The sequence below is a fragment of the Mustela putorius genome, unplaced genomic scaffold (assembly GCF_011764305.1).
Source record: "Mustela putorius furo isolate JIRA1106 unplaced genomic scaffold, ASM1176430v1.1 tig00003845_pilon_pilon_pilon, whole genome shotgun sequence".
In the NCBI taxonomy this organism is placed as follows: domain Eukaryota; kingdom Metazoa; phylum Chordata; class Mammalia; order Carnivora; family Mustelidae; genus Mustela; species Mustela putorius.
Window position 1 is genome coordinate 34,859,146 of NW_025421998.1, and position 7,717 is coordinate 34,866,862.

Here is a 7,717-nt window from a genome sequence, read left to right on the forward strand (position 1 = left end):
TTTCTCTCTCTGAGGAAGGAAGGAAGGAATGGAGGGAGGGGGAGGGAGGGAGGGAGAAGGAGGGAGGAAGAAAGAGAGGAAGAAAGAAGTTTCCAACTCGTAGGTAAATATGACAACTTTAGAAAGTAGAAAAAGGGGTTTCTGAAGAATGCATGGAACATCAGGAAATGATGGTTGACACCAAACACCTATGATCGTTGCCCTAACACAACCTTCAGAGGCTCATCTCCAGAAAAGCTGCTTCCTGCAGAAAGTGAGACCATGAAAAGGAAGCTCCCTTAAATTCGGAGGAGGTAGCCACAGCTAGACAGATCATCTGACCTGCTCCAAATTAACAAGCATCATACACCTCTCTGTCAGTTTCCCATGTGTCTGAGTGCTCTTCAAGACCTCCTGCATGTGGACTTCAGCCTCAGTTTCCCCTGCTGTTGGGTGGTCTTCCTCAGACCTTAGAGGAAAGTCTGTAGCTCCACAGCCATATTCAGCTGCCTGGCTTCATGTGACCCTACAAACAGACACACATACAGGGGTCTGGATGGTGGCTTGAAACTAGTTCTTGACTGACCTATCTTGGTGGTTGATACAGAATGACAGAGGAGAAGCTAGAAAGATAGACAGAAAGAAAGAAAGAGGAAAGAAGGAAGGAAGAAAGGAAGGAAGAAAAAGGGAAGGAGGGAGAAAGTGAGAAAGAAAGAAGAAAAGAAAGAAAAGGGAAGGGTGAAGGAAGGAAGGAAGGCAAGCATACCTGAAAGAAAGAGAGAGAGAGAAAGAAGGAAAGAAAGAAAAGCATACTTAAAAACTTAAAATGGCAGAGAAGTTAAGAGACATTTGGAGCCATCCAGGTGCTTAAAACTTAAAGATCTCCAAACAGATTCAACCCAATGTTCTTACTGAGATGTATTATTTAAACAAACAAAACAAAAAACTCAGAAACCAAAGACAAAGAAAGAATTTCAAAAGCAGCCAAGGAAAAAAAGACTCATCCCATATGAGAGAACCCCAATAAGGTCATCATCAGATTTCTCAGTGGAAATCTGGGAGGTCAGAACAGAATGGGATAATATACTCAAAGTATTAAAAAAAGAAAAAAAAACATGAAAACCACACCAACCAAGAGTAAGTCACATGGCAAAGTTGTCCTCCAGAAACAAAGGTAAAGACTTTCTAATACTCTAATACTGTAATGGTATAAATCACTTCAAACCCTAGAGTACAGGTTAAAAGAGAAAAGTGATGAGATAACTATAGCTACAATATTTTGTTAATGGATATGTAATATAAAAAGATATAAATTATGACATCAACAACATAAAATGGGGTAGTGGCAAGTAAACATTGAGAACTTTTTATGCAATTGAAGCTAAGCTGTCAGCTTAAGATAGAGCATTATAACTATAAGACGTATTATGAAAACACTATGGTAATCACAAAGTAAATGAACATAACAGAAACACAAAGGATAAAGAAAATGAATCCAAGCAAATCAAAATGAATCAAAGCATAACACTACAAAAAACCATCAATTCACAAAGAAAGACAGCAAGGGAGGAAGAAAGGAACAAAGGTACAACAAAACAATCAGAATACCACCTTACACTAGTTAGAATGGCCAAAATTAGCAAGACAGGAAACAACAACATGTGTTGGAGAGGATGTGGAGAAAGGGGAACCCTCTTACACTGTTGGTGGGAATGCAAGTTGGTGCAGCCACTTTGGAGAACAGTGTGGAGATTCCTCAAGAAATTAAAAATAGAGCTTCCCTATAACCCTGCAATTGCACTACTGGGTATTTAACCCAAAGATACAGATGTAGTGAAAAGAAGGGCCATCTGTACCCCAATGTTTATAGCAGCAATGGCCACGGCCGCCGAACTGTGGAAAGAACCAGGATGCCCTTCAACGGATGAATGGATAAGGAAGATGTGGTCCATATACACTATGCCTCCATCAGAAAGGATGAATACCCAACTTTTGTAGCAACATGGACGGGACTGGAAAAGATTATGCTGAGTGAAATAAGTCAAGCAGAGAGAGTCAATTATCATATGGTTTCACCTATTTGTGGAGCATAACAAATAGCATGGAGGACAAGGGGAGATGGAGAGGAGAAGGGAGTTGAGGGAAATTGGAAGGGGAGGTGAATCATGAGAGACTATGGACTCTGAAAAACAATCTGAGGGTTTTGAAGGGGCGGGGGATGGGAAGTTGGAGGAACCAGGTGGTGGGTATTAGAGAGGGCATGGATTGCATGGAGCACTGGGTGTGGTGCAAAAACAATGAATACTGTTACGCTGAAAAGAAAAAAAAAATTAAAAAAAGAAAAAGCAGTTAACAAAATGATGATAGTAACTCCATATCTATCAATAATTATTCTAAATGCAAATGTTTAAATTCTCCAATTTAAAGATACAGAGTAGCTGAATGGATCTAAACAAACAAACAAAAACCAAGACCCAACTATATGCTGCCAACAAGAGACTCATTTAAACTTTAACAGTACTCATAGGCTGAAAGTGAATGGATGAAAAAAAGTATTCAGTACAAATGTAAACCAAAAGAGAGCAGGGATAGCTTTACTTATATCAGACAAAATAAAGTAAAAAGCTGTAACAAGAGACAGAGAAGGTCATTATATAATGATAAAGTGGTCAGTTCATTAAAAGGATGTACAATTTAAAATATGAACACACCTAGTATAGAAGCATCTAAATATATTAGAAAATTCTTAACAGATCTGTAGGCAAAAAAAGCAATGCAATTATAGTCAGAGACTTTAGTACCCCACTCTCAAAAGTAGGATAGATAGCTCACAGAGACAAAAAATCAGTAAAAAAATAATGAACGTGAGCTACACTTTAGACCAAATGGATCTAACAAATATATATGGAAGATTCTGTCCTACAGCTGATACACATTTTGCTCAAATACACATGGATCTTTCTCTAGGATAAACCACATGTTAAGTCATAAAACATGTTTTAACCAAAGTAGGAAGGTTGAAATCATAGCAAGTATCTTTTCCTTTTTTTCAAGTACCTTTTCTGACCACAATAGTATGAAACTTGAAATTAATAACAAAAAGAAAATTGGAAAATTCACAAATATTTAGAAATTAAACATCAAACACTAAACAACTAATGGGTCAAAGAAGAAATCAAAGGGAAATAAAAAAAAAATATCTTGAGACAAATGAAAATGGAAACATGACATACCAAAGCTTATGGGGTGCACCAAAGCAGTTCTAAGAGAGAAATTTATAGTGATAAACACCTACATTAAGGACACCTGGGTGGCTCAGTGGGTTAAAACCTCTGCCTTCGGCTCAGGTCATGATCCCAGAGTCCTGGGATAGAGGCCCCATCTCTGCTCAACAGGGAGCCTGCTTCCCTTCCTCTCTTTCTGACTGCCTCTCTGCCTACTTGTGATCTCTGTCTGTCAAATGGATAAATAAAATCTTAAAAAAAAAAAAACAGCATTACTTGATTTCAAAACAAAAGACCCCACTAAAAAGAAGACTTACAGGCCAATATACTATGATGAACATGGATGCAAAAATTTTCAACAAGATAACTAGCAAATTGAATTCAATCGTACATTAAAAGAATTATTCACCATGATCAAGTGGGATTTATTCATGGGCTGCAGGGATCATTCAGTATTCACAAATCAACCAATGGGATACACCACATTAATAAAAGAAAGGATAAGAACTATATGATCCTGGCAATAGATGCAGAAAAAAAAAAATAGATCCTTGACAAAATACAGCATCCATTCTTGATTTATTTAAAAAAAAAAAAAAAAAACCTCAGCAGAGTAGGATGGTGGGATATACCTCAATGTCATAAAGGCCATATATGAAAGACCCACAGCTAATATCATCCTCAATGGGGAAAAACTGAGGGCTTTTCCTTTACAATCAGGATCAAGACAAGGATGTCCACTCTCACCATTACTACTTTACGTAGTATTGAAAGCCTCAGCCTCAGAAATCAGACAACAAATAGAAATAAAAGGCATCCAAATAAGCAAGAAAGAAGTCAAACTTCCATTATTTGCAAATGACATGGTACATTATTGTAGAAAACCAAAAAGACTTCACCAAACAATTGCTAGAACTAATTAATATATGAATTCAATAAAGTTACAGGATATAAAATCAATGTACAGAAATCTGTTGCATTTCTATACACCAATAATGAATCAGCAGAAAAAGAAATCAAGGAATCTATCCCATTTACAACTGCATCAGAAACCATAAGATACTTAGGAATAAACCTAAACAAAGAGGTAAAAGATCTGTACTCTGAAAACTATAAAAACACTTATGAAAGAAATTGAAGAGGACACAAAGAAATGGAAAAGTATTTCATCCTCACGGATTGGAAGAACAAACATTGTTAAAATGTCTACACTACCCAAAGCAATCTACACATTTAATGCCATTCCTATCAAAATAGCACCAGCATTTGTCACAGAGCTAGAACGAACAATCCTAAGAGTTGCATGGGGCCAGAAAAAACACTGAATAGCCAAAGCAATTCTGAAAAGGAAAAGCAAAGCTGGAAGCATCGCAATTCCAGACTTCAAGCTTTATTACAAAGTTGTAGTTATCAAGACAGTATGGTGTTGGCACAAAAACAGACACATTGATCAATGGAACAGAATAGAGAATCCAGAAATGGACCCACAACTTTATGACCAACTAATCTTCAACAAATCAGAAAAGAATAATCAATGGAAAAAAGAAAGTCTCTTCAACAAATACTGTGGGAAAACTGGACAGCAACATGCAGAAAAATGAAACTGAACCACTTTCTTACACCATACACAAAAATAAATTCAAAATGTATGAAAGGCCTAAATGAAAGAGAGGAAGCCATCAAAATCCTAGAGCAGAACACAGGCAGAAATCTCTTTGACCCTGGCCATAGCAACTTCTTTCAAGACACGTCGCTGAAGGCAAGCAAAACAAAAGCAAAAATGGACTATTGGGACTTTATCAAGATAAAAATCTTCTGCACAGTGAAGGAAACAATCCACAAAACTAAAAGTCTCCCTACAGAAGATATTTGCAAATGACATATCCGATAAAGGTTAGTATCCAAAATCTATAAAGAACTTACGAAACTTAACACCCCAATAACAATCCTGTTAAGAAATGGCAGAAGACCCAAGTAGACTTTTTTCCAAAAAAGACATGCGCATGGATACCAGACTCATGAGAAGATGCTCAACATTACTCAACATCAGAGAAATACAAATCAAAACAACGATGAGGGATGCTTGTGTGGCTCAGTTGGTTAAGCAGCTGTCTTCAGCTCAGGTCATGATCCCAGCATCCTGGGTTCAAGTCCCACATCAGGCTCCTTGCTCGGCAGGGAATCTGCTTCTCCCTCTGCCTCTGCCTGCCATTTTGCCTGCCTGTGCACTGGCTCTCTTGCTCTCTCTCTCTCTCTAAAAAATTATCAAAAAATCTTTAAAAAGAAAAAAGCACCATGATGAGATACCACCTCACACCTGTCAGAATGGCTAAAATTAAAACACAGGAAACAACAGATGTTGGCAAGGATGCAGAAAAAGGGGAATCCTCTTACAGAGTTGGTGGGAATGCAAACTATGTCAGCCACTCTGGAAAACAGTATGGAGAAAAATTCAAGAAATTAAAAATAAAACTACCCTACCATCCAGCAATTGTACTACTAGGTATTTACCCAAAGAACAAAAAAATACAGATTCAAAGGGGTACATGCACCCTGATATTTGTAGCAGTATTATCAACAATAGCCAAACTATGGAAAAAGCCCAAATGTCTACTGATGCTTGAGATGCATGAATGGATAAATATATCAGGTGTGTGTTTGTGCGTGTGTGTGTGTGTGCGTGCGTGTGTGTGTTGTGTATGATGGAATGTTAGTCAGCCATCAAAAAGAATGAAATAGTGCCATTTGCAACAATATGAATGAAGCTAGAGTGTACTATGCTAAGTGAAAGAAGTCAGCCAAAGGAAGACAAATACCATAGGATCTCACTCATATGCTGAATTTAAGAAACAAAACAGATGAACGTATGGGAAGGAAAGAAGAGAAAGAGAGAGAGGTAAACTATAAGAGACTCTTAATGATAGAGAGCAAACTGAGGGTGGATGGAGGGAGACAAGTGGAGGATGGGCTAATTGAGTGATGGGTATTAAGGAGGGCACTTATTATGATGAGTAGTGGGTGATATATGTAAGCAATAATCACTAAATTCTACTTCTGAAATAAAAATTACACTATGTGTTAACTAATTAGATGTTAAATAAAAATTTGAAAAACTAAAAATCTTTTAAAAACTATTTCAAATAAACAACCTAACCTTACACCTCTAGGAATGAGATAAAAAGCAAACTAAGCCCAACATTAGTAGAAGGAAGGAAATATTAGAGTAGAAATAAGTGAAATAAAAACTAGTAAGGCAATAGAAAAATCAACAAAACTAAGAGTCAGTTTTTTGAAAAGAACTATCTTGACAAACCTTTAGCTAGACTAAGAAAAAAGAGTTGACTCAAATTAATAAAATTATAAGGAGACATTATAACTAATACCACAGAAATACAAAAGATATGATGAATAATTATATACCAAAAAAATTAGATGACTTAGAAGAAATGGATAAATTCCTAGAAACATATAGCTTATCAAGGCTGAACCAGGAATTAAGAGAAAAGTTGAACACACCAGTATTGAGCAAAGAGATTGAATCAGTCGTGAAAATTTCCCCCAACAAATAAAAGCCCAGGACTGGATGGGTTCACTGGCAAATGCTATCATATACTGAAAGAATAATTATTACCAACCCTTCTTAGACTCTTCCAAAAAATGAATAAGAAGGAGCACTTCCAAACTCATTTTATAAAACTAATGTTACCCCAATACTGCAGCCAGACAAGGACACTACAAAATAAAGAAAATTACAGGCCAGATATACAGACTCATATATGTATATATATACTCACCACTAAATTGAGAAAATATGGTCTAGAATTATTAGACCACAGAATTATTATGTGGGTAGACAGTTGTGTAACAAGTCCTTCTTTTGTACCAGTGAGATAGGTAGAAAAACTAAGAAATTATGAGATCTGAGATGATATATGTTAATATTCTTTGGAAAAGCACAAATAGTCCTCAATTTTCACCATTCCTGGAAACCAAGTCATAAAGAAGATCATGTTTCCCACTAGAAAAATGAAAATAATTGGTGGTTGCATTACTGACCAAATATACAGCAGCAAGGAAACCATAAATATGAATGACAACATGTCTTAAACATCAACTATAAACTCTCAAATTGTTTAAAGCACTAAGCTGATGCTTTAAGCTCCAGGAAAAAAATAGGTTGAAAGGTATGGCTTGCCCTTAACAAGAAAATTCCATAGCAAAATATATCTGTAATCAGAACAGTTCAGTGGATCAATAAATATCTGTTATGTTAGGCATTACAATTGCTGCTAAATTCAGCAAGCAATTCAAAAGATGACTTCTACCTTCAAAGAGTTGACAGTCTCATCAGGGACATTTGCAATAAGTAACTGCAATACAATGTAGGAAGAGTTTAGTACCAGAACAGGTAGGATAATAACAGCCAGTATTTATTGAGCACTTACCATGTGCATGACACTGTTTGAATTGCTTTATCTAAGTGAACTTGTTTAATACTCAAATAAGTTTGCAAG